Source organism: Sciurus vulgaris (genome assembly GCF_902686455.1).
Source record: "Sciurus vulgaris genome assembly, chromosome: 12".
Lineage (NCBI taxonomy): Eukaryota > Metazoa > Chordata > Mammalia > Rodentia > Sciuridae > Sciurus > Sciurus vulgaris.
The window spans coordinates 86,425,650-86,453,301 of NC_136473.1; the positions used below are offsets into that span (position 1 = coordinate 86,425,650).

At 37.3% G+C, this 27,652-nt stretch overlaps 1 long non-coding RNA gene and 1 pseudogene across 2 annotated transcripts in view; one reads left to right on the forward strand and one right to left on the reverse strand.

Moving 5' to 3' along the window:
• LOC306642329 overlaps positions 1-27,652 on the reverse strand; it is a 140,591-nt gene that overhangs the window by 25,212 nt on the left and 87,727 nt on the right. The gene's annotated exons all lie outside the window — the stretch shown is intronic.
• On the forward strand, positions 20,785-21,908 carry LOC306642325 (ADP-ribosylation factor-like protein 6-interacting protein 1; annotated as a pseudogene). Its single transcript has one exon. The product of its transcript is annotated as an ADP-ribosylation factor-like protein 6-interacting protein 1 (transcript).

Consider the following 27,652-nt stretch of genomic DNA (forward strand, 5'->3'; position numbering starts at 1 on the left):
ACTATTTTTCATAATAATTATCTAGATCTGTTTTAAAGTTGAATATCCTTGTCATAAAATAATGGATATTTATTTATTCATTTATTTATTCATTGGCAATACTGGGGGTTCCAGGCTCTCACACAGGCTACGCAAGTGCTCTACTATTGATCTACATTCTCAGCCACATTAAAATTTTATTTTAAGACAGAGTCTCCCTATGTTGCCCAGGTAGTCACAAATTGGTACTTAATTGATCCTACTTCCACCTCCTAAGTATCTGGGATTACAGGTATGTTTCACATACCCAGCATTATGATTCATATTTTTTAAGAAAGTCTGATAAAAGACTGTCATATTTCTCAGTGTATTGTACTTTACAAATCATGGAGTGTTGAGGGTGACTGATAGTCATCATACAAGTGCCAGTAGCACAGTCACAATAGAGATTTGGGTGGTACATGAGAGTAATATGAGTTTCAACTTTGTTTTCAATGCCACTATTCTCTCTTTCAATTTGCCAACAGTATCGTAGCTCCCTTTAAGTTAGGCAAACATTTCAAAACCTTTAAAATATTCACATTGAAAAACAGAAACAATTCTTTTTGACACGGGAGTGGTTTTAGTCAACTTTTTTTTTTTTCCTGCTGTCACTAAAAGACCTGACAGAAATAACAGTAGAGGAGCAAAAGTTTATTTGGGAGCTGGTGGTTTCAGAGGTCTCAGTCCATAGACAGCAGCTCATTTCTTGGGCCTCCACATGAGGCAAACATCATGGCAGAAGAATGTGGCAGAAGGAAGCAGAACACACTGTGATCAGGAAGCAGAAATGGAGAGACTTCACTAGACAGATACAAAATATATATCTCAAAGGCATGTCCCCAGGGACCCACCTCCTCCTGCCACACCTAACCTGCCTACAGTAACCATTTAATTAATCCCCTCAGGAGATTAATTCACTGATTTACTTAAGACTCTCATCACCCAATCATTTCTCCTCTAAACATTCTTGCATTATCTCACAATCGAGTTTTGGGGACACACCTTACATCCAAAAAATGACAGGAGTATTTTAAAACAATGAAAGACATAAATCACCTTACTACCCACATGTAAATGCTACTGAGATATGTGTTTCCTTCTAGTAATATGTGATAGTGAATTACTTCACGATATATAACTACCCTTCAATCCTGTCTCTCCCAACATTTCAAATATCCTACTGCTTGAGAATAATGGTGAGAAAGCTATGATAACTGTCATAATTCATAACTATGAGTGCAAATCTCTGAATCACTAAAAAGCCACATTTACTTTTTTCCTTCAGTGTTAGTTGCCCTGAAGTAGATTATTTTAAGAAGCCACTATACATTCCCTCATGATAAGGTGGAAGAACACAAACTTAGCTGAATTCAAGTTGTTAAAAAGTAGTCAAACTGAGAGTGTTTAATTTAAATGCAAGTTCATACACTGTTGTTGCTTTTTACAGTACTCTGTCTCAGTAAGGTTATGTAGTATATTCAACTCTAATTCAGAAATTAGGCTTTCTTAACAAAATGAAGTACAATGAAGGGTTTTCTTAAGGGATCATCTTCAGGCAGGAAGGAAGAACAGAGTAAAGGCTCCACCTGTCACTCAGCATGAGCTGATGGGAAAGAACTTTGCTGAACATGAAAGCTCAATAAAAATTTCTAGCACACTACGATGTGACTTCCAAAACAAGACTAATAATCTGTTCTCCACATCTGTTTCTTCATTTCAACCTCTGCAGTGGCCTTGGAAAGCCCATCAAAGCTAAAAGGAGGGGAAAATGAATTCATGAGGTGTTGAGTAACTGAGCAAACTGACAAGTGATGACAGAGTGAGCGTCGGAATGAGCCCAAATGTTCCACTGTGAAGAGGAATGAGGCTCCCACAGAAGAGAATGACCGGTCTCCCCAGTGGACATGCTTCCAAAGGATCCCTCACTCCCCTGCTGACACACCAGGCTGTCCATTCTGCCTGAGAGCTACTGCCCATTTCAGGTGGGGAGAGAGAGGAGGAGGAGAGCATGTGGCTGCCCACACTTTCCTCTCAGAGGCCCAAGTCGCACTGGCAGAGGTGGGTGAGCTGGGGTTTCAGAAGCAGCACAAAGGAGATTTTCAATGGTGGGAGCATCTGCAGTAGCAGCATTCAGGAACCCACAGGAACACAGAGTTTGGGAGGTTACTCACAGACACAGTCCAGATCTCTGCCCTGCGGAACATCCATGGTGCTGAAGGTCAGAACAACACCAGCAGGTCAGAACCTGGGTGATTTCTGGAGATCATTTCCCTTCAGTGCCTCCTTTTGTTGGTGAGAAAGCAGAAGCCCAGATAAGAAAAGGGATTCACTAAAGGCAACACTGTGATCATTAAATGAGCCTGGAAGCATCCTCCAGTTGCTGGCTCAGATGCAGATCATTTACTAGAAGGCTACCTGGGTGACATCTGCTGCCCAGAATCACCATTGGTTCTGAAACTCAAGACCAGCATTTCCAGGGGGTGTTGGAACCCAGACAGCTCCAGATGGGCCCCAAGTCTGAATGGGTGGGCTTCTCTTTCTCTCTCTGACCCCATCTCCAGCTGCTTTCCTCCCTACTGCCTGCTCCTTCACTGCCTTCCTAATCCTATGGAAACAGATGTGTGCACACTACAGCCTTTGGGACAAATGGGCCCTGATGGTATTTTCATGCCTTCCATCTATTTTCATACAAAAAATGATCAAGCGTAGAAAAGTAGTAATGACAAGTGAAAAGAGATGAACTTCCTAATTCAGTGTCCAATTACAAAGCACCATTGGAGAACATTCTCACCTGGTCATTTTGGTATTGTCAGTGCTGACTTTGAATGACAATGACAACATTAAGCAGTTGTGAAAAAGGGTGCATGGCCCTCAAAGGATGAAATATATATTCTCTGGCTCTGGAATATACACTCTTTTCAGGGAACCCATACTGGATCTTACATCAAGAGCCTTGCAGTACCTGCCCTCTGAATGGGACACTCTTCCTCTGATGGCTACAGGACCTGTCACTGACTTTCATTTGTCACTTCTTCACAGGGACTGTCTCTGTCCAGCTCCCTGTATGCCCTTGTACACTCTCAGATCCATTTACCCTAGTTAACTTTTTGCATGTGGAGTCACCCTTCTGCCTTTTTCTTCCCTAGAGTCTCACTTCCTTGAGGGCAGGAGCATCATCATTCCTGATGGTCCCTGCATCCAGCAATTAGTGAGGGCCTTGTACACAGCAGGTGCTCAGTGAATGTTTATTGACTAAATAACTGACTGTAACATCACTTGAGGATCAGGCCTAGAAGCCAGGAGCAAATCCCAAATCCAACCTTCACACAGGAAGTCTTAGTGTATTTTTTGGTAGTGAAGTGGGTGTGGGAACAGGAGAAGTGCTACCATGAATTCCTCTGTGAACAGAAGACAGTGGTGTGTGCAAGGATGATATGAATGGGTACAGGCCAGGAAAAGAAGCACAGAGGATGCAGTGTGTCCACCATGAACCCTGATCATAAGCATGCCATTATCCTTCATCTGGAAACAGTGTGAGTTGCTCCCAAAGCACCTGGGAGATAGAGGTCCCATGACCGCAATATGGCCAATTAGCAGAGACCATCCTCCCTGTCCACATTGAATAAGGTCTGTGACCAATTGTTATTTCATAGGACAAGCCTCAGAACTGGAACCATGGGGGAGGGTTTCAGAAAGACTTGGTGGTCATTGTGTCAGCCTGAAAAACTGACCAAGACATTAGGTATAGTAACCAGAGTCATTATTTACATAAGGTTAGGAGGTGCAGTAACCAGAGACATTAGCCAGAACAGACACAAGATCAGAAACCAAAACTTGGTTGGGGACTTGGATGGAGGAAAAGTTGGAAGAACAAGGAAGGAACAGCAGAAGCAAGCTCGATTCTTCTTCAGAGGGTTCTTGTCTACTCTGTGATCACATGAGGACATCAGAATCTAGCTCCTTCATTTTTCCAAAGCAGATTGACCACCAACTCTATGGGGAGTTCTCAGGCCTTGATATGGGACAGAGGTGACATCATTGATTTCTGTTGTTCTGAGACTCCAGTTTCATGGAATGAGCAACTTCCCTCTCTCAGCTCTCCAGCCTGAAAATGGTCACTGTAGAACTATCCAGATTCTAGATGTCTAAGCCAATCTAATTAATCACCTTTATATACATACATATGTCCTATTCCTTGTATTCCTCTAAAGAAGTGTGACTGATACATCTGGCTAGTGTGTTTGGTTACTGGTAATGGTATCTGGTTATTGTCTCTTTGTAATATACCTGGTCACAGTATCTCTGTAATGTCTGTGTTTATTGCACTTGGTCACAGTATCTGGATAATCTTTGGTTAGTGTATGAGATCTCAGTGTCTGGGTATTGTCTGTCTTTTCTGTATGTGACCACAGTAACTGTATATGCTTCTGAGAACTCTACAAGGTCACAGTAGAGGATTACATGTCAGGTTACTGTACCATGTCACAATATCAGAGTAATGTTTTTGTTTAATGCCAATTATTATTTGCCCTTATTGGTTTGGGCCTCTGGCAAGATAGAACAAGATGGCAGAAGGCATGTACTGTAGCAATGTTGTTTACCTCATTGTGGCCAGGAAGCAGAGATTAGTAGGAAGGAAAGAAGGGAGCCTGGGATAAATGGCAAAATGTGCCCACAAGGCCATTGCCCCAATGATCTATATCCTCCAACCACGAGTACCTTGTGAAGTTCCTACCCATCCAAATAGCCGAATGAGTGATAGATCCATTATCAGTCTCATAATCTATTCATGAGGTCATATCTCTCTGACCTGGGATGGCATTGTGGGAAGGTACTCATGTGGAGCCCCATGAGTGGGTTAAGGAAGCTAGGCACTTGAGGCTACGCAGGCCCTTTTGGTTTCAATGGGTCTTGGTTCTTTGGCAGTGTAGATGGATACATACTTGGTCAGAGTAGGAAACTAGTGTGCCATACCTCAGTGGGGCTGATATGTCGTGTGGCCACAACAGGTGGAGGCTAACTGGGTTGTGGCCCAAGCAGGACCTGAGATCCAGAGACAACCCAGTCTCTGGAAGCACAGGCTGTACCTGGGGCTGTAGTGTGGCACAGTACAGTGAGCTAGAAAGTGTGGGGAAAGCAATAATTAGCTAGGTGGGGCAAAGAACTGCATCACACCCCATCTTCTCTCTCTGTATCTCTATAGTCCCTTGAGCTCCCTTGGCTTGCCTGATTTGGCCAGGATGTCTCTACCCTTTGAGTGTAGACATAGAAGTCACCAGTCATGGCTTCAGAGATCTCAAACACCCCACAAGTTTACAAGATGCGACCTACTGCTTGCTGGCCCCATCAGATGGCCAGGCTCTGTCTTCCTAGAACTGATTTGCTAGCTCCCGCCCTCAGTAGGTGGAATATGTCCCCACCTGAAGTACCCCAGAATGTTGGGTGCAGGGTGGGATCCCTGCACCTAACAGCCTCAGTGCTGGCTCTCCATTGTGCACATGGAAAGGACCCCATCTCTAAATTCTTTCTCCTGGGGCAGTGGGTTCAAGGGTTCATGACCTCACTATAGCAGGGTACTGAGGCAGTCAAGCTATACATGTGCTACAGGCTTAGTAAGTTCCTGGCCCCTGCATCTCAGGCATCATGTGACCTGTGGCCATGTGCACATGTGCATGCATACCAGGAACTTGGACCAGTTTTCTTTCCCCTGAGGAATTCCTGCTCACACTGGAGGATTCAGCACAATTGTACTCCACAAATTCACGAGGACATCCCTGTGCTTACCATGACCATCTCTGCCAGCTCCGGAGACCCTGAGCTCCACACTGAGGAACGCACTGGACCCGGTGCCCTACAACTGGTCCGGGCCCTGGCCTCACTACTCCTTGAGGGCACCCTGGCGGCCCCGCCTTTGCTAGAACCTGCCTTGCCTGGCCATGCGCTAAGAGGGTCTATGAGCTCCAGTGGAATGTTGGATGGGCCTGGGACCAACTGCTCAGCACCCGAAGGCACTGAACAGGCAGAAGAGGAGCTTCAAGCTGCCTTTGGTCTGGACATGGTGCAACCCTAGGGGGAAGTTCCCAATGGAGAATTTTGGCACATTGTCAGGTGTACATTGTCTGCCCTATGTCCCTGCTGACCATTCTGTTTGTGGTGCAGTGGTGTCGCCCGCATCTTCTGCCTTTGGTGCCCCTTGGGGACTTGTTGCTGGAGCCCATGGCCATTTTGTAGACCACGGTGACTGGAGATGTCAGAATCCCCACACTGAGCTCCAGGTATGAAAGGCACCCACCAGTGAGGTGGGGTGGGTTCGGCCCTGGAGGCCAAGCCTGAGGGACCAGGAAGGGTGCTGAGTGGCTAGCTGGCCCCACAGTCAGTGCCAGGTCCTGCTGGTCCCCCACCGATTGTGGCCAGACTTGGTGCAGAGGTGAAGGGCACATGGAGAAGCAGAGCCACCTCTCCAGTGCAACCCAGCACAGGGCAGACCCTCTCAACCCAGCCATGTCATTATACATGTTACAGAGACACCATAACCTGATCCAGAAGATGGACATTATCCGAGTATTGTGAGTACATATAAATGTCTTTGGTCATTATAATGACCAAAACCCAAAAGAAATACAAAACAAGTTCTTCTATCTTGACAAGATACAAGAACTAAGGACTCTATTTAGCCAGATTTGGTGATCAAGGACATAAACAAGAGAAATTATGCACTCAGTGTGACCAGGAACGTGAACCACAGACATTAGCCAGATACTGTGACAAATAACCAGAGACATTAACCCGATACCAAGACTAGGTAGAGTATACCAAGACAATACCCAGATACCATGACACAATACAGAAGTCAGACATTGATCAGATACCAAGAACAAACATAGTTAAAAGAGTCATTACCAGATTCTGTCACCAAATAGAGGAATCAAAGACATTAACAATTACTATGACAGCGTACAATAACCAGAGAATTAAGCCTGATATTATGACCAGGTACAGTAAACTGAGAAAATACATAGATACAGTCAGGAGGTGCAGTAGCCAGAGACATTAGCCAGATCCCATGGTGCATCAAATTGAGACAGCATCCTGATGCCTGATCCAAACAGTCATGAGTCAGATACCATAACCCAGTACAATAACCACAGACTTTAGCTACATACATGACCAGATACAATAACCAGAAACATTAGCTAGATATACTGACCAGTTATAATAATCAGCAACATTAGCAAGGGACCTTGTCCAGATCTAGTAAACACAGACAGTACCCAGATGTGATGACAAGGAAGATTAGCCAGAGACTTTAGTCAAATACTGTCAACAATTATAAAACCAGATACTGTGGCCACATACAGTAAACAGAGATAACAATTAGTCACTCTGACAAGGTACAATAACCTGAGACATTAGTTAAATGCTGAGACCAAATACAGTACACAAATTTCTACCCATATATTGTCACTAGATACTGTAACTAGTGTCTTTATGCAGATATTTGACCAGGTACAGTAAACTGAGGTGTGAAGCCAGATACCATGACCAGGAAGAGTCAACAGAGATAGCGCCTACATACTAGGATCTGTTACAATAAGACACATTACATGGACCTTTCCTCAGCAGACATTCTGATTCCTGGCATCCTACCTTCTGGGGGTCTCCACTGCGGCTTGACTTTCACTCTCAGAGCTTCTCATCATCACCCTCTTAGGGGTTCTCCTCACAGATTCTTTTCATGCTATGCACTGCCGGTCTTCATAGGATTTTCTTAGACATCTTGGTGGAAGTTTGTGGGACCCTGGAATTCTTCTATTCTGATTTCACACCTGTAAAAAGAGCACACATTAGACAGTTACCATGTCCAGGTACAGTAAACAGAGATAATAAATAGATACAAGGTCGAGTTACAGTAACCACAGACATTAGGCATATACTTCTGACCAGGTACAGTGTCAAACACTGGACAGATAACATGACCAAGTAACCAGAGACTTTAACCAGATTCTGTGAATGGGTACTGTTCCAGGACTCCAGAACCAGCCCACCTGTGACTCCCATGGGTGACGTGGCTGAGGATGCCTGGGTTGATCTGCCCTGTTCTGGGTTGCACTGGAGAGGTGGCCCTGCTACTCCATGTGCCCTTCACCTCTGCACCAGCTCTGGTCACAATCCGTGGGGGAGCAGCAGGACCTGACACTGGCTGTGGAGCCAGCAAGCCACCCAGCACCCTTCCTTGTCCCCCAGGCTTGGCCTCCAGGGTCGACCCCACCCCACCTCACTCGCCTGGGTGCCTTTCATACCTGGAGCTCAGTGTGGGGATTTTGACATCTCCAGGCACCTTTGTCTGTATCATGGCCATGGGCGCCCGAAACGAGTTCCCAAAGGGCCCCAAAGGCATGGAGATGAGGGGTACAGTGCTGCACCGCCAACAGAATGGTCAGCAGGGACGTAGGGCAGACACCTGACGCCTGACACCGGGCCCAGCATCTCAGCTGGGAACTTCGGACAAGGGCTGCCCCGCGTCCAGGCCGAAGGTAGTTTGAATTCTTCTTCAGCCGGTTCAGTGCCGCCGGGTGCTGGGCAGTTGGTCACGGGCCTATCCAACATTCCACTGCAGCACACGGAACCTCTGAGCGCGTGGGAATTCAAGCCAGTGTCCAACGAGGGCGGGGCGACAGGGTGCCCTGAAAGGAGCAGCAAGGCCAGGGCCGGATCACGGGGCACGGCTGGGGGTCCATTGCGGTCCTCTCTGTGGAGCTCAGGGCCTCCGTGGCCTGCAGACGTGGTCACGGTAAGCACAAGATCTTCAGGGCGACGTCTTAGCAGAAATGTGCTGAATCCTCCAGTCTGAGCAGGAATTGCTCAGCTGAAGCAGAACTGGTCTGCTTCCGGGCATGCGTGCGCATGCGCACAAGGCCACAGTTTACCTGATGCCTGAGATGCAGAGTCATTGAGAATGTTCCATGTGCTGCTGAGAACAATACATGTTCTGCAGCTACTGGATGCAGCGCTCCAGAAAAGTCTTTTAGATCCATTCAATCTACAATTTAGTTGAACTTTTATTTCTTATTGTTGTTTTCTGGATAATCTGCCCATTGACAAAAATGAGGTGTAGAAGTCTTCTGCTGTTAGTATATTGTTCCTGTTTCTCTTTTGTGGTCTGATTGTAAAATTTGTATTATCAAGTTGTGTTTTCTAACCTTAGGAGCATGTGCATTTGCAATTGTTATATCTTCTTGCTGAATTGATTCCTTAATCATTATATAGCAATCTTCTTTGTATCTTTTTACAGTTTTTGTCTTAATGTTCCTTCTCTCAGATATAAGTAGTTACTCCCATTCCCTTTTAGTTTCTGTTTGCTTGGGTTATCCCTCCCCCCACCCCCCATTCTTTTGCTTTGAGTGTGTATTTACTGATACAGTGAGTTTCTTGTAGGCAGTATGTCTCTGGGGCTTGCTTTTTCTTCCATTCATTCTATATCTTTCAAGAGAAGAATTTAATGTTTATTATTTGTAAGCAAAGACTTATTCTTGACATTTAATTTTCTTCTGGTTGTTCCTATGTTATTTTCTTCCTCTCTTGTATATCCTGTCATTTTGTGATTTTGTGTATTGAAAAATTTGATTCATCTCCATATCATGTGTTTGTTCTTCTAGTGGGTTGCATACTTTTTCATGTTTGTATGAGGACAGTTAGTGTTTTTTCACTTCAGTTGTAGAACTTCCTTAAGAGATCCTTTGTAAGGCAATATGGTGCTACTGAATTCTCTCAGGTTTTGCTTAATAAGGAAAGTCCATTTCTTCTTCATTTATGTAGGGTAGCCTTGGGGGGTACAGTATTCTTGCTTGGCATTGTTTTCCCTTTGAATATGTCTTCCTATTCCTTCCTGACCTGTAAAGTGCTGGCTGAGAAATCTACTCCCATATATGTAACTTGATACTTTTCTGTTACCAGTTTTAGAATTCTTTCTTTGCATCATTTAATATTTTGACAACAATATGCCACTGTAAGGACATTTTCCATCAGATTTATTTGGGGTCTTTGAACCTCCTGTACTTACATAATCTTTCCATTTTAGCCATTATTTAATTAATTTCCTTTTTTATGCCTATTCCTTTCTTTTAACGTTCAAAATCCTGAAATTTTAAAAGAGGTGTTCCTTCAATGGTGTCCATAATTCTTGGAGGATTCCTTAATTCTCTTGTTTTACACTTTCATATTTTATTTTTTAAGTTTAATTTTTTAGCTGCCCCAGAAAAACATGGTGGTTATACATAATAATAGGGCACCAAGTAGTGCTTAATACTTAACATACATTGTATATTTAAACAGAATCAACGATATTATTTCATCATTTATTGTTTCTGTATAGTGAAAACCCAACAAAATGTAATCTAATCATAAAAAAGAATGAAATGCTCTCAGTAGTGACTAGAAGAAGCGAATTGGTGATCATTAGGTGAAGTGGAGTATGGCGTCCATAGAAAGATAGTTTATATGATCTCATTTGCATATGAATTTTAAAAGTTGATATCATAGAAGCTGAGAATGGAATGGCACTAACCACAATCTGAGCAAATTAGGAAGGATGAAGGATGGGGAAAATTTGATTAATGAGTACTAAGAAATGTGATTTGTATTTCAGAGACTTCATCACCTAACTTGTGTGGTAATGTGCAGTACCTTTTATGTCACTTTGATGTGAATGGAATTTCTTAATCCAGATGTGGTCTGGCCAAGACCAGTTCCAGGTGCTTGATTTGGAAATCAGTCTTGCATTAATGCATCTAACGCAATGTTTTCTTCAGGAAACATATTATACTTTTGGGTCATGTCGAATTGGAAATTAATGTACATATCCATATCATTTTGAAAAAAATTTAATTATAAAGCACTATCCCTGTTATAAAGTTGGAAGAGACTTGGATGCATTGTGTCCATGTCCTAAGTCTTTGTGCAATGCAGAATTTAGAAGAGGTAGACTGGGATATCTAGCAAGGCATTTCTAAGCTGCAAAGTATTAAGGCTACATTTATTGGCTTACAAGAAATGAGAGTGCATACATAATTCAAAGATAGAATTTATAATTAAGAGAGGAAAAGGGCCTATACAGTTGAAAATTTCTCAGCATTGCTGTGTGGCAGGAAATGAAGGAGAATTTCCAGTCAAGGAAACCAAGTGGGTGATAGGGTGACCATTGTATTGAGTTTAATATGAATAGAAATGACCAACACAGAGGATGAAAGGTCCTCCAAAGGATGGTAGTTACTGACTTTGACATCTAGCACGACCTCTTTCTTTGTACAATGGAGCAACACTCATCAGCCTCTCCAGCTGTGCTTCGAGGTGTATTTACCTTCTTACAATTAGTATGATATCAATGGTAGACTGCTAATGCAAGTTGAATATCCCTAATTCCAAATGCTTAGGGCCACATTTTTTTAAATTTTGAAGTATTTATATATACAGAATGATACATTGGGGTAGGACCTGAGCCTAAACACAAAATTTACTTGTTTTATATATTCACTACATAAATATATTCCAAAGATAATTGTATGCATACCTAAAATGATTTTGTGCATTGGACAAAATATCATGGTTTGGAATTTTCCACTTTTGGCATTATTACCTAGAAAGTTTAGGAAGTTTTAGCATTTCGGATTTTGGATATTTGTGTTAGGATTATGCAACTTGTTTATGCCCTTTATTGTCTTGAAGCAACTCCTTCTGTGTCAAATTTTTTAAAGATTATTTTTGTAAATGATGTTGCTTTTTTCCATTTATTCAGATAATAATGTTGTTGGTATAATTGTGCACACTAGATTCATAGTACCTTTTATTTTTTGTCAATAGCTGAAATGTTTCTTCTTCATTTTGAATTTATGTACTTTCATATTTAGCTAAACTTTTATCAGTTTTGTTCATTTGTTCAAATATCGACTCTTAACTTTGTTGATGCTTAATATTGTTTTCTTAGTTGACATTCTTTCTATTGAATATTTTATTTCCTCCCTCATAATATCTTTGGTTTAGTTACTTCTTCATTTTCTAGTTCTCTGAGGTATAAAGTTTGAAGCTTTATTATTTGAGATCTAATTCATGTGAGAATTTATACTTATATATTTCCTTCCTTTACAGAATGCCTTTTCTGAACTTTATACTTTTTAGTATGCTGTGTTTTGATGTTTATTTGTAAGTATCATTTATTTTCCTTTCAATTTTGTCAAGAACCTATTGGAAAGTCAGGAAGATGTCATTCAAATTCTATATATTTCTGAAAATACCAACATTCCATTATTGATTTAGAGTTTCATGTGTTTCTTTGGCAAAGATACTTGATATCATTTCAGCATTCTTAAAAGTTTGAATCTTTTTGTGACAAAACACATGACTTAGCCTGCAGAAGTTGTGTATATATGTCAGAATAATGTTTATTCTCCTATTGTGTGGAATTTTCTATATATGTCTGTTAGGTCTATTTGGTGTAACATATACCTCAAGTCCAATGTTTCCTTATTGATTCTTTGTTTGGATGACCTATCCATTGTATTAAAGAGGGAGTACTGAAGCACCCTACTATTATTATTTTGTACTCTATTTCTCCCTTCATTGCTAGTGATCACAGCGAGCATATTAGAAGGTGAAGTCTTTTTAGGTGAATAGGTCATGGGGTTGCAACCTCAATAATGGGAACAGTGCCCTTAAAAGGAAAGGCTAGAGTACTTCTTTGACCCTTCCACCTAGTTAGAATGCAGTGATAAGGTTCCATTTGCAAAGCAGAGAATAAGCCCTCCTGGGACACCAAGTTAACTGGTGCCTTGATCTTGGACATCTCAGTCCCATTAACTGTATGAAAAGATATGTCTTTTTAAAATAAGCCACTCTGAATAAATTAGATTTATTTGTTATAGTGGTCCATTGAGAGTTAAATATATTCACAAGTGTTAACATTAAACACAAATTACTTGCTTATTGTAACCAAATTCCTTGAAATTGACAAATCTGCCTCAACTCAATCAATTTATCTGAATCAGGATCTCAAACAAGAAGAAAGCATTTAATATAAGCCATATGATTTTATGCAATAAGAGGTAACAGTTTATCACCTTAAATTTTTGTATACTTTTATCTTTATTTTCATCCTAAACATCATAACTTTTAAAAATCAAAAATGTTTCTATTCAAAAGTGATTTTAAATAAATAGTGCTATCTGAAATGTAAAGACATAAAAATTACACTTTAATATCTTGTTACTGAAATTCGTAAACTAGAAAACAAATTTTCTATAACAAAAAATTCATTCAAGCATCATTTGACCTTGACATCATTACCAGTGAGGTCTATATTTCTACACATGATTACCTTGCTTTTCAGACATTATTATCTTCAAATAACTTATTCTTAAGGTTCAAAACTTATTATATTAAAGATTGAAAATTTACAATATAGATAAGTGCTGATACTCCTCAACTTACAGTGTGGTTACATCCTGATTAACTCATGTTAAATTGAAATCACTTTAAGTTGAACATGCATTTAATATCCCCAACCTGTCATATATCATAGCTTAGCAAAACAGAACTCTGTAGATATTGATTGTTTACTTTGTTGATCACAAGGCCAATTGGATGATGTTAACTATTTTTAACCAATACCATAAAAGTAGTATACCATGTATTTCTAGCCTTAGAAAAATATTAAAATACAGTTTCTTCACAATATGTATCACTTTCATACTACAGTTGAAAAGAAAAATTATAAGTTAAACCACCATAACTTAGGGACTGTCTCTTTAAAGGAATTAAACAACTTAATCTTCCTATCTATAAACTCAAATGTACTTTTTACAGAATGTATGGCCTTTTCTGCCAATCCTTTTTTCCATAGTTACACAGTTACAGTTATGATAGTTACATATACAATTAAACTTGGATTCCTCTTTGTGATTTGTTTATTTTTAAATGTACTAGATTCGTATATTTTGGAAGCTCACATGTCATCTTTTTTACATTTGTTTATTGACTGATAAGTAAGAATCAGTAGTTGCTTATATTTTTGACTAATATAAGGCATGACTTATTTGGTTTTTATGTGTTTCTGGATCATTTAATTTTGAAGATGGTGAGTGTATCTTCCCATGCACTGTGAATCAAAGTCTCAGAGAACCTCAAAAGTTATGTAGAAAACTTTTAGAGTTTGGAGAATGATGGATACAAACATGGAAGTAATTGCATTTAATTTCTTGCCATGGATATTTTATGAACAGGATGCAACAGGTTTGCCAAATCTGAATGCAGTGCTTTTAAGATGTGTCACTCTGGCCTCTGAGATTTGAAACACATCAGCACATATCAACACAAATTCTGATTTATCAATAAAAATGAGTTAAACAAAACAAAAATAAAATAAAAACTAAATTAAATAAAACTTCTGAATTTAAGTGCAAGTTTTAATGATATTAATAATGATACCTATTTTTTTGTGGGCAATGAGGATACTCCATATGACCATCAATGCACTTTGTATGAAATAGTTGATTTACTAATGGATGGTATCTAGATTTATACTTAAATTCAATAGAATATTCTGACATGAAATAAAGATTTTCCTCATCTTTCCAACTGAAGTTTATGTTGTGTCTTTCCAAGATTTCTTCTGATATTAAACATGCATCTGAAAGAAAGAAATGAACATGAAATATTAAGTAAGATGCGTCTTTTATCAAGACTTTGGGATTTTCAAGTAGAACACTTTTTAATGTTTTAGAAATTCTTCCTGAAAACTCTTTCTGAACAAATTCTTTGTGAATACCAGATAGATTTAAATAAAGTTAAAGTGGAAAATGATGTAAAAATTAGGTGGTTAATATGTGATAATTCTATTTTATTATCAACTCATAAGATTAATTACCATATTAAGAGCTCAGTATTTTAGAGTGTAAAAACATCATGACATGGTGGCTGATTTTTTTCTTTTTTGGACTGGAGATTGAAACCAGGAGCACTTTACCACTGAACTACATCTACAGTCCTATTATTATTATTATTATTATTATTATTATTATTATTATTTTGAGATAGGGTCTCACTAAATTGCTAAGGCTGGCCTCACACTTGGGATCATCCTGCCTCAGCTTCCCACATTTCTGGTTTTTCTTTAATTAAAAGCTTAGTCAAATGCTACAAAGTTTCAGTTATAAAAATGTATAAGAGGGTGTCTCACACACACAAGCAGTAGAAAGGACTAATGAAACAAAAATCTGGTTATCAGAAAAGGTAAGAAAGATGAATACAACTTTAATAAGACAAACCAAGACAAAAAAGGGATAACTCAAAATGAGAAATGAAAAAGAAGACATTATAACCAGTACCACAGAAATATGAAGGATCATTAGGTATTATTAAGATAAAACACATACTAACAGATTGGAAAATGTTGAAGAAATTTATAAATTTTTAGACACAGAGTTTCTGCTAAAATTAAACCATGAAAAGATACAAACCAGAAGAGAACAATAATTAGTAATCAGATTAAATCAGTAATAAAAAAAAGTTTAGGAATGTCCATAACAAGATGTCTTTACTGATTAATTTTTCAACCTCTTTAAGGAAGAACTTATTACATTTCTTTTAAAGTTACTGTTAGGGTGGATTTAAGCGGCTGCATTGGAGGATGCTAAACACCTGACAACCCACTGCAAGCATGGGGGGCCATTAGGCAGCCCGCATGCACCAAAGAACAACCAATCCCACGCTGGCAGATAAACTTTAGTAGTGTCTTGCAACCGCCCATCAATCAACGCAGTCCCCAGCCAACCCTTGGGGGACACTAAACCCTCAAATCTTCCCCCACCTATTCTGGCCTATAAAGACTCTGGGCATCCGGGGCCATATGTGTTTTTCTGTAGCTCTCTACCCTGACGTGTACCCTGGAGGGCTGGAAATTTTACCTGAGAGCCAAATTCCAATAAAGTTTGGTTTTCCTGATTTTGTCCAACTCCTGTTTGGCCAGTTGCCCTCAAGTGTAGTTATTGCAAAAAAATGGAAAGAGGGAATACTTCCCAACTCATTCTCTGTGGTACTCTGGTAGCATGGCAGATAAGAACACAAGATAAAAGAAACTGTAGACTAATAATCCTCATGAACAGAGATGAAAAATTTTTCAACAAAATTGGAGCAAATCTGGTTCAAGAGAGAATCATAAAGATTGTTCACCATAAACAAATTGGTTCCATCCCAGGGATGCAAGGATGGTTCAACATATGCAGATCAATAAACATCATACATGCCATTAACAGAATGAAGGATACAAATCATGGGATTAATAGACACAGAAAGCACTTGAAAAAAATTCAACATCGTTTCCTGATAAAATCCCTGAATAAATAAAGTTTGGAAAGATTATACCTCAGCTTCATAAAGGCTATATATGACATAGTCACAGGCAATATACTGAAGTGAGAAAAGTTGAAAACATTTCCTCAAAGATCAGGAACAAGTGTGTTCATTCTCCCAGCACTTATTCAATATAGTACTAAAAATTTTAACCAGAACAGTGAAATAAGAGAAAGAAAGAGCAAACAAATTGGAAGGAGAGAAGCCAGATTATTCATGTCTATAGATCATATGATTAAATATATAGGAAAACACAAAGACTCCACCATGAAACTCTTAAAATGGATAAAGTCAGTAAGGTGCAAGATAACAAAATCAACATAGAAAAATCAGTGGGAATTTTCAACACGAATAATGAATTTGCTGAGAAACAAATCATAAAATCAATCCCATTCACAAATCTGTACAACAAACAAACAAACACAACAAAGAACAAAAGACTTCTACCACACACTGATGAAAAGACATTGAATAAGATACAAAATAAATGAAGAGATTTCTCATGTTCAAGGACTGGAAGAATTTGTGTTGTTAATATGTCCATAATACCTTAAGCAATTTACAGATTAAAAGCGATCCTCCTTAAAATACCAATGATATTTCTCACAGAACCAGAAAAGAAAATTTTAAAATTATATGGAAGTACAAAAGACCCTGAATAAGTAGAGAAATCTTGAGGAAAAAAAATAAACAATGCCATAAGCATCACAATACCTGATTTCAAGACATACTACAGAGCCATAATAACCAAAACACCATAGTATTTGCACAAAAACAGACACCTAGACCAATGGTACGGAATAGAGACTCTCTTGATAGATAGATAGATAGATAGATAGATAGATAGATAGATAGATAGATAGATAGACAGACAGATAGATATACATAGATAAATGCATGCATCTCTAAGTACTGATTCTTAACAAAGTTTCCAACAAGAAAGAAGGAAAACATTGTCTAAAGAACCACCTCTTCAATAAATAATGCTGGTAATATGGATATCCATATACAGATGATTAAACTGTCACTCCTCTTTTCATGTGCAAAATTAAATTCGAAACATATCATAGGCTTAAATATAATATCTAAAAACTCTAAAATTACTAGAAGAAAACAATGAAGAAATAATAAACTGGTTCAAGCAACAATTTTACAGGTAGATAACAAAAGCACAGGAGCAAAAATTCGATATATTAAATTGAAAAACTTCTGCACAGCTAAAAAAAAAATAACAGAATGAGACAAGCCATGGAATGGAGGGAAAAAAAACCACACTTGCCATCTATGCTTCTGACAAAGGGTTAATATCTAGAATACCAGTTTAAGGATATCAAAAAACTAAAAACAATAATCCAATAAAATGTTGGGCAAATGATCTGTGATATCTCAAAGAAGAAGTACAAATGGTCAACAATACATAAAGAAATGCTCAATATCATTAGCCATCAGGGAAATGAAAATAAAAATTATATTGAGGTATTATATAACCCCAGTTAGAATGTGTATTATTAAAAATAAACCCTGAAATTAACAAATGTTGGTGAAGATGTGGAGAGAAAATGCACACTTGGTGGGAATTGAAATCAGTACAATCATGAGAACAGAAGGTTTCTCAAAACCCTAAAATTAGACCTGCCATACCATCCAGCTACCCTGCTTCTGGGTACATATCCAAAGAAAACATCAATCAGCATACCAAAGGGATATTTGCATGCCCATGTTTATTGCTGTGTTATTTACAATAGCTAAGATGTTGAATGAGAATGTGTTGATCTGCAGATAAGATAATGTGGCATATTTAAACAAGGAAATATTATTCAGCCATAAAGAATTAGATCTTGTCATTTATAGTGAAATGGATAGAACTAGAGGACATTATGTTAAGTGAAATGAACCAGACACAGAAAGATAAGCCCCAGATGTTGTCTTTCATATGTGGAATATTAAAAAGGATGACCTGAAAGTAGAATAGTGACCATTAGAGGTTGAGAAGTGTGTGAGCGGTATGGCAGGTAGATGGAGGTTAGATATGATCAGGCAGGGTGTATGCATATATGGAAATATCACAATGACCCCCATTAATATGGGCAACTAATACAGGCTAATAAAAAATTAAAATGTAGTTAGAAGTCCTCACGATGTGTATCTAGAATACATATAATTGTATTTATTATTTTAAAATAAAAAATAACTTATTAATATTTATTTCCTCACATATTAATACTTAGTAGAGAAGCATTCCACAGAATATCTCTTCTTTAATGTGTGAATGTTCTATTGAACACAGCAAAGTATCATATTCAAGGCTCTGATTTTCCCAGGACCAGTTGGAACACTGAAGTACTTATGTAAACATTTGGGCGATTCTGACCACTCTAGTTGTACACACTATTGTCTTGCTACCCTGAAGTTGATGCAAAGACTGGCACTGATATTCAACCCATGAACCTGGAGAATATACTGATGACGGGAATGAAGTGAGGTCTCCGTTTTCAATAGGTGGAGGAGAACCACATTTTCCTGTGGAATCGGAAAAATACCATTTCATTTATGGAGAGAACAAATCAAAATACAGGATAAAATTAAAGCCAGCACAAACATATCACTATCTACAGCCTCAAGACTTTATCATTTCTGGTAACAAGTGATCACTTGAGAAAATCTTAATCACAGAAAATGAGGGTTACATTTTTAAACTCTTCCTTTCATCTCACTGAAGGCACAAATAAACCATCAAAAAATGTGTCCATTTTGCAGAGATCTAGTACTAAACATGTGTCTTAAATGCTGCATGGGTAGATAGCAAAGACAAACTAAGAAAGTTTCTTGTTCTTATATATGACATGATGCATTGTTTATTGTGTCCCTACTGTTTTCCTTTTGATTTTCCTTTTAATTACAAAGAAATAAAAATTCCTTGAAAAAAATTGAAAGAATACAAATTTGTAGAAAATACAAGGGAACTATTTTCTTCCTGATCTGGACAAGATGAATAAAAATCATTCCTATGTATTCCTTTTGCTAAGCATAATTTATAATCTTGGATATAAAAAAATTGAAATACCAATATAAGAAGACTCTAGAAGGTACAGAGAATTCATTCTGACTAGGAACTTCAGAACTCAAGGAGTAGCAAATAGTTTGCTATATAAGTTCACTTTAGGGCTTTTGTGTATTCTAGATGGAGCACTGGAAAAGGCTAATCCCAGGAATGATATAAGGTAGAGATAAATAAGGAAAATATCATAAGAAGCCTCATTCCTTTAACCTAAGGACAAGAGAGGGAGCAGTCTTGCAAGACCAAGAGAAGATAGACTGAAAATTTATCAATGAATTGAACTTCAGAGACCTTGAGAAGAAAAGAAAACATTGGAGGCCCAGAAGTAGGGAAGAAATGAGTTTAATAAAACAATTTCACAACTTCAGCATAAGGCACAAAAGTAGATATTCAAGAAGATCTTTAGACTTATGTTAATACATATCACAATGAAAGCTGTTTGGGAAGATAAAGGAAAAAATCTTGAAAACTGCAAGGTAGAAAATCCACATTACTTATAGGTGACTAATATTCAAATGACAGTGGGCTTCTCATTCATAGGCAGGAAGCCACAAGGAAGTGAAAGAAGAAAGATGTCACCCTTCAACTCTATATGCAGTGACACTGTGCTTTAGAATAAAGGCTTAAATAAAGGCATTCTTTTACAGAAAAGATCAAGAGAATCTGTCTGAAAGAGTTATCCTTAAAGTCTAACTGAAAAAATTCTTCATTATAGAAGTGAAAAGATGACCAAAAAAGATTGAGTCTTCAGGAGAGAGAAAAGAACAATGTAACTGATAAAAGGAAAATAAATAATATAATAGACATTTTCCTCATCAGCTTGTTCATTATGTTTAATGTCTGAAGGAAAATTATAGTATTTGATAATAGTGCTCAGTGTATATAGAGGAGACACTAAAGGGCAAATGGACTTAAATGGAAGGAAAGTTCCCACATCTTGATGGCAAAATAAAATGTCAATACTAGTCGAGTGATAAGCTGAAATTATATTACATATATACTGTAATACCTAAAACAACAACTTTAATAAGAAAGGAGGTGGGGGAATCTATCAGAAAGATACACACAAAAATAGGAAGATAAATCAAAATAAAATTCTTTAAAAAGGTTCCCCAAAAGAAAGGGAAGAGATCAGAAATAGGAATGAGAAACAGAGAAAATAAATAAAACAAAACAGACAAAAAAACCCCAACATTTCAATAATTATCTTAAATATAAATTGTCTAAATATACCAGGTGAAAAGAGCAAGAAGGGCAAGATAGATACGGAAATGAGGCAGAGGCTCGGGTGGCACTGGGGGTGTCTGAGGGAGGTAGGCTTTGAGGGTGCTTTGCGCTCCTGAGACTGCATCTCCGGGACGATGGCGGAGGGAGATCATCGCAGCACCAACCTGCTGCCTGCAGAGACTGCAAATCTGGAACAACAGCTACAAGGATGGGGAGACATGATGCTGATGGGTGGTAAAATTCTCCGATGGGAAAGAGCCTGGTTTCCACCTGCCATCATGGGTGTGGTTTCTTTGGTGTTTCTGATTATCTATTATTTGGATCCATCTGTTCTCTCTGCTGTTTCCTGTTTTGCGATGTATTTGTGCTTGGCTGACTACCTTGTTCCCAATCTAACCCCTAGAATTTTTGTCTCCAATAAATGGACCACTGAACAACAGCAAAGATTCCATTAAATTTGCAGCAATCTAGTGGAGACTCGAGGCAGAACTGTGGCTGGTGGAAACGCCTCTTTATATTACAGGAAGAAAAGCCTAAAATGTACTTCATGACCATGATCATTTCTCTTGCTGCAGTTGCCTGGACCGGACAGCAAGTCCACAACCTATTTCTCACCTACCTGATAGTGACTTTCTGACTGTTGCTTCCTGGACTGAACCAACATGGAATCATTTCAAAGTACATTGGAATGGCCAAAAGGGAGATAAACAAACTTCTCAAACGAAAAGAAAAGAAGAAGGAATAATGCATCTGTTTTATTCCTGTGTTAATGGAGTACGCATTACCCCTGGGAACACTTCCTACTATGCTGTTTGGATACTAAAATGTTACAGAAGTAGCTCTTGCTCTGCCTCTCTGCCCTTAGTTCATAGAAATTCACACTGGCCAGGTAAGGCTTTGTGCATAGTGTCTTTGAGTCAGGTGTAGCTGGGTACATTTTCATCAGTTGGCTTTAAATGGACAACTCATTAATGAGGATGGCTTGTCTTGATTTTTCTCACCCAGGGATAATTGAATTTTTACTTTGACAACTTCCTTTAAAATAACAGTGGTGAATTTTTCTTTTAATGAAATTAACAGTGTTGACATTTGTTTTAGCTAGGTGCAAGGTAGTGATCTGTGGCTATCAGAAGCTAGATCTACTGTCTGCTTCACAGTTTGCTTAAAAAAACTTTCTGGCTTCATGAGTATAGAGACTAAGTTTACTACTAAGTTTAATTAAGATTTGTTCTTTCTCCTGTTTTTTTGTTTGTTTGTTTCTTTATTTTTCACCATGGGAGAAGAATCTCCATGGAATAAAATATAGCTAATTCCATGCCCTAGTTTGTATAGGTTTCTCCCTTGTGCAAAACTTAAGCCATTTCTAGGAAACATTGATTCTTCGTTCCACAGGGAATCTGACAGGCTTAGAGCTGCTGTTCCCTGCACCACTTCAAGTTAGTAAACCCTTAAGTCTTTTTAACAGCAAATTTCCAAAAGATTGTACTTAGGATTTTTAGCATACTTAGCATTTCATGTTTTCAACTGACTTAAAGTCCGTAGTAGATTAACACTTGTGTTCGATACCTTTACTCCATGACTAGCTAAACAAAGACAAAAGTCTTCCTGTGTTTAGTCAAAATTCATTACAGTAGAGAAGAAAATAACCTACTAATTTTTTTTTTTTTTTTTTTGCAGTGCTGGAGATGAAACCCAGGGCCTTGTGCTTGCAAGGCAAGCACTCTACCAACTGAGCTATCTCCCCAGCCCTACTAATTTTTAAGACCAGAGAAAGCCTTCAAGAGTAAACCTCAAATTTCCATTCTTTGGATGTGGCCATTACTTGGTCCCCTTTGGTTTGGCATTGAAGATAGTGACTACACTAATGACTTTTTTCCTTCAATATTTCTTTGAAAAATTCCAGGGCTTTGGTGAGAGCAGACACGTAGTGATAGCTGGCCTCTGGTCTACATAGATTTGTGACTCTTTGGAAAGCTTGTCAGTCTTTCCTTCTCAGTAGCTAGAAATTTAGAGTAGTTGAAATCTGTAGGAATAAAGCTTTGAGGGCCTAAAATGTGACATGTTTGGGAACAATTCTAAAACTGATTAATTAGCCATAATGCAGTTTTGTGAATTTATTGCACTGACACTGTAAAACCTGTACCTTGTGGTGTATCTGTTCCTAATTAAATGTTATGTTCTCCCTTCAATATTGCTGTAAACAGTGGCATCCAGTAGGATATGTTTGATTCTGTTTCATATGACAACTCCCTTAATTTTACATGTATTTCCTCATTGTAAATAAGCCTGTTTTCCTATCTGGATTTTTTCTTTGTGAATACATGTTCTACCAATTAACTACTTCAGCAGTTTTAATCCTCTATTATTTCTCCTACTTTGTTTTGTGTAAAAGGGGAAAAATAAAAAAAGAAAATTTAAAAGCTAAATGAGGCCTAACTCTATGTGGCCTACATAAAACTGACTTCACCATTAGCAAAAGGTAGAGTCAAAGTCAAGGAAGAGAAAGTAAATTAGGAAAAATTAATTTTTAAAAATAGAAACATGATATAATATCTCATTATATGTTTCCCTTATTTCCAGAATTCTAAAAAATATTAGAGTGCAAATGACCAAATACCAAGACTTATTTTATAAATATAGTGATTCCCTGGACAGCCTCAGTCACACACCTTCAATGTTTTCTATATGCTGAGAATGCCCAAATGTATATCAGGTTCTATGATCAGTCTTCAATCCCCTGTTTTCTACATCTCGAAGGAATATCTCTTGGAGTGTTCAAATGTCCTGAGTATCTTAATGTTTAAGATGAGAATTTTTCTCAGATTGTAATTGTCCTATTCAGTTAAATATGTCTTGAAAAAACTACATGATATTTCTTAGTTCATTTGGACAAAAAATAAATTTCTAGCAATATCATTTTATTTGCATTTAAAAAAATATATTCTATAAGAATTATTCACTTTATTTTTATCAACGCATTTTACTCATGCTATGTCCTCAAGCAAAGCAAAATTAGGAATATGACATTCTACCTTTGCACTGAGGTGGCTCTGTCCAGGTTCCATTTAGTCACATCACTTCTACTTCCCCAAATATTTCAAAAGGTTTGATACATTCATAACGTACTCTCTCGCCAGATGGAAACCTATGCATCTGGTTTAATAATATATTAGCATTTTCCACTCTGGGTGGATTCACACAGGAAATATATGAGTAGAAAAAAGAAAGTATCTCTACTTAGCGCTCATTTTGAGTAACCAATCAATCAATAAGATTCCAAATACATTTTAAGCAGGATTGAAAATAGATACTTTGACATGAAGAACTTTTCTGATTCCAATGAGGAAAAAAAGATACAGCAATTTTTTTTTTTTTTTTTTTTGGTCAGAGCTAACCTTTCATGCCCTTAAATCTCTTCCCTATCCTTCACTAGAACACTGATAGACATTTTAACTCCTTGAAAGCCACTGAGAACGAAAGTTCCTGGACATTTCTCCTTGGGTTAAGTAGAACAAATATTACAAGTTCTATAAGTGCAACATGAATTTTTTAAAATGAAAAAAAAAAAAGAGTAAAGAGATTATATGGCATTACTGTTTGGTATACAATTATCTTGTTCTTTAATTATCATTTTAGTTCCTAAATAAAAACAAAGAGGCATTTCCTTAGAGACTAAGTCAAGAATTAAGAACACAGTTGGAAGAATAATCTGTTTATTGTTAAAACACAGTTAAAAGATGAAGATGTTATGTTCAACGATAATGCACCAATAAAAACAAAAATTAATATTTAAGTAAAACTTAAAATAATGATAATTTTTTAAAAAACTAGAGACATGGGAAAATAACAGAAAAATATACCTATAATTATAGAAACATGGCTTTTATACTTTGTTTATAAATTCTTTCTGATACTATGATGAACAATGTGTAATTCCTCAGAATTTCAGGTGCATGGATACTAATAACAGACTATTGCAATGGTTCTAAACTGAGGTGTAATGAAATCCTTTGGAGAACTAGGGTAGATTACATAATGATGAGATTGATGAGTAAGGGTCATTTTCTCCAGGAACAAAGATAAGAAGTCTGAGAATTTACATCCGAGGACGCCAAATGATTGCACAAAATGATGTGAAAAGGAATTTGGCTCATAGTGTCAATTTTTTTTTTTAATTACTAGGCTATAATTCTCTACCAGACTCAAGAAACTTCAGGTACCTTGTAAAGTTCTAGAATTACAGCTTATTTCTTATTTGTATCACTTATACTTTGAATTAGGGAATCTGTCACACATATTATAAAATTAAATACATTATACTTATGCATTCTGGTGGGTAGGACCATTTTCCTCCTAAACATTTTATAAATGCAGGTCCATCAATTGCAAAACCTTACGAAAAATTGTAAGTAACTTCTTTGTCTTATAGGTAACTAACTCATGAGACACAAAACCGTTTAAAATGGAAGGTGGAGATTCACAAGAAAGTCCTAAAAAATAAAATAATGAAAGAATGAATCCATGATTTGCTAACTCAGAAATAAAATTTTATATGTCAATTTTGATATATCACAGTTTTTGAAAAGAAATAATAATAACAGAGAAGCTACTATGAAGTCACAGAGAATATGCACAAGTCTTCCTAAATTCACCTTTCTCATGTCTGTCCACCTCTCAAACTAAAAACAGGAGCAAGAAATTGCAATAAAAATAGCAAAATTTCTCTAACCAACCATGACTGATAAATGGAAACACTCAAAATTAATAGCATTAAATAAATTATCAAGTATTATGAGGCATCAGAAGAAAACACTGTAAGAAAAGCATTTTTAAAATGTTTAAAAACTTGGTTGCAAAGGAAACTCTAGAACTTATATAAATTTAAATTCACTACAAATTACATTTTTTACAAAAAAAGTGAAAAGTAAAAAGTGACTCCATAATGAACCAATAAAATTAACAAAATAAGATTCATTCAATATTGCCAAAGTATTTTAATGGTAAAATACATGAATAATTAAATAATATGATAATCTCTAATATATTCCTCCCCTGACTTTGACTACACCATATGATTTTTCATTTTTTGTACTCTCAATTATTTAATTATGTGTAATCTCAGATCAGAATTCAAGTTTTCATATAGTCCTCACCTACACACTGAGGTGGAGAACTCCATTTGTCTTGTGCTATGTTATCCCATCTTCCTCAGAGGTTGTAAAACCATCTTCACAAATATAATTCAATTTAGTGCCATATGCATTTATTCTGGATTCATTTATTTTTTTCCATGCTTCTGAAAATCTAGATGGACTAATGGTTCCATGGTTTATACCAGGTGGTTGAGAACATGGAAGATTTTCTATATGAAAAATAGAAATTGAAGTGTCAAACAGAAATAAAACATTTAAATGAAAACTAAAATCAAATACTATGCAGTTATGTCACAACAATATCTATGCTATCCTCTTCTCCAATATCTTCCTTGATTTGTTTCTATTTTATTATATGAAAAATAGTCATAAAGAGAAATTTTGTCTGCTATTTATATGATATCCAAAAGTGTTGTCCAATTTTGTTGACAGAAATGAAAGATGATGACTGATTTATGTACCTGAATCATAACTTACAGTTTCAGGATAGAGTGTGATAGACAGAAGAAAAGGTCTTCATCTTTTTCATTTACATAAAGAACAGGGGATTATTAAATTCAATTGAGAGAGCATGTTATAAACCAAGTTGCACCCTACTGACCAACACGGCGTGGTCAGAAGATGGATTGATTGCCATCTTCCATTTTTGCACATGATTTCTTCTGCTCCCTGAATCAGATAATTTTCTTTGCAAAGAACAGATACTTTTTCTCCATCCTGATATTTCACTGTGGTTGTCACATCTTCAGCACTGGGAATCTGAGGTAGAGGTGGACAGGAGTCTCTTTCCACCTGTAGAAAATATTAAAATTAGATTTCTTGAATACAAAATAATAATTCAAATATATTTAAAATATATTTCAAAAACAGAAAATTCAATAGCCCGGAATCATAAATGATGATGTAGTTACGTTGCATGTTTATATATGTTATACTTTTCAATTCATACACTAGTTTAGTATTACCTATTTTTTTGCTCCTTATCATTTTACCATTCTTTTTAAGCAAACTTCCTTATTGACAAGAAACTTATTATTTTTAATCTTTAGATAATCTTAGTTGAATGATATACTTTAAATAGCAAATATTAAATGAAGTATGCAATGAAGTTCTTTTTAAAATATGCATGAACAAAAGTATTGGGACTGGATTAAGACCCTTCTGAAATAATCTACCAACAGAAGCTGATTAGCCAGAGGAAAAATTTGCAGATAGTTATCAATATGGTATTGCCTCTAGATTGTTAAATATATTTACAAATGATTTATAGTGTGCTATTTCAAGTTTCAACCCTCCTGAACCTACCATTTAGAAGCAAACCTACACTGCCTAGGTGTGGGAAGACATCCTTATCTAGCAGAATCAGAAGTGGTTAAGCCATGGGACATTGAGGCCTGACTCCCAGGAACTGACAGTCATAGGAGTTTGGGGCCTGTGTGGGAGTGGTTGCCGGTCTGGTTGTATGATAGTTTTCCTGAACAAATTGACTCCCCTAACTCCACCCCATCCTGTTCATCACAGAAGAAGCCCTTCCCAGTCCTGGCCCCTTTACCTGTGTGACTATAAATAAGAAGAGTTGGGCTACTCCATGTTGCTAGAGGCCAGATCTGGTATGGCCAGTTTCCTTATGCCCCCTCTTATTTAAAAAGAGTGTTGACTCTTGTGTGTTTATTGGTTAGATAAGTTTATGGGTAATTGATTGAATTACAGCCAACATCATCTTCCAGCAGTTAACCCTTTCCTCATCCACGTGGGACATGGCAGATATCCCAACACCTAGGGGCATATAAATTGA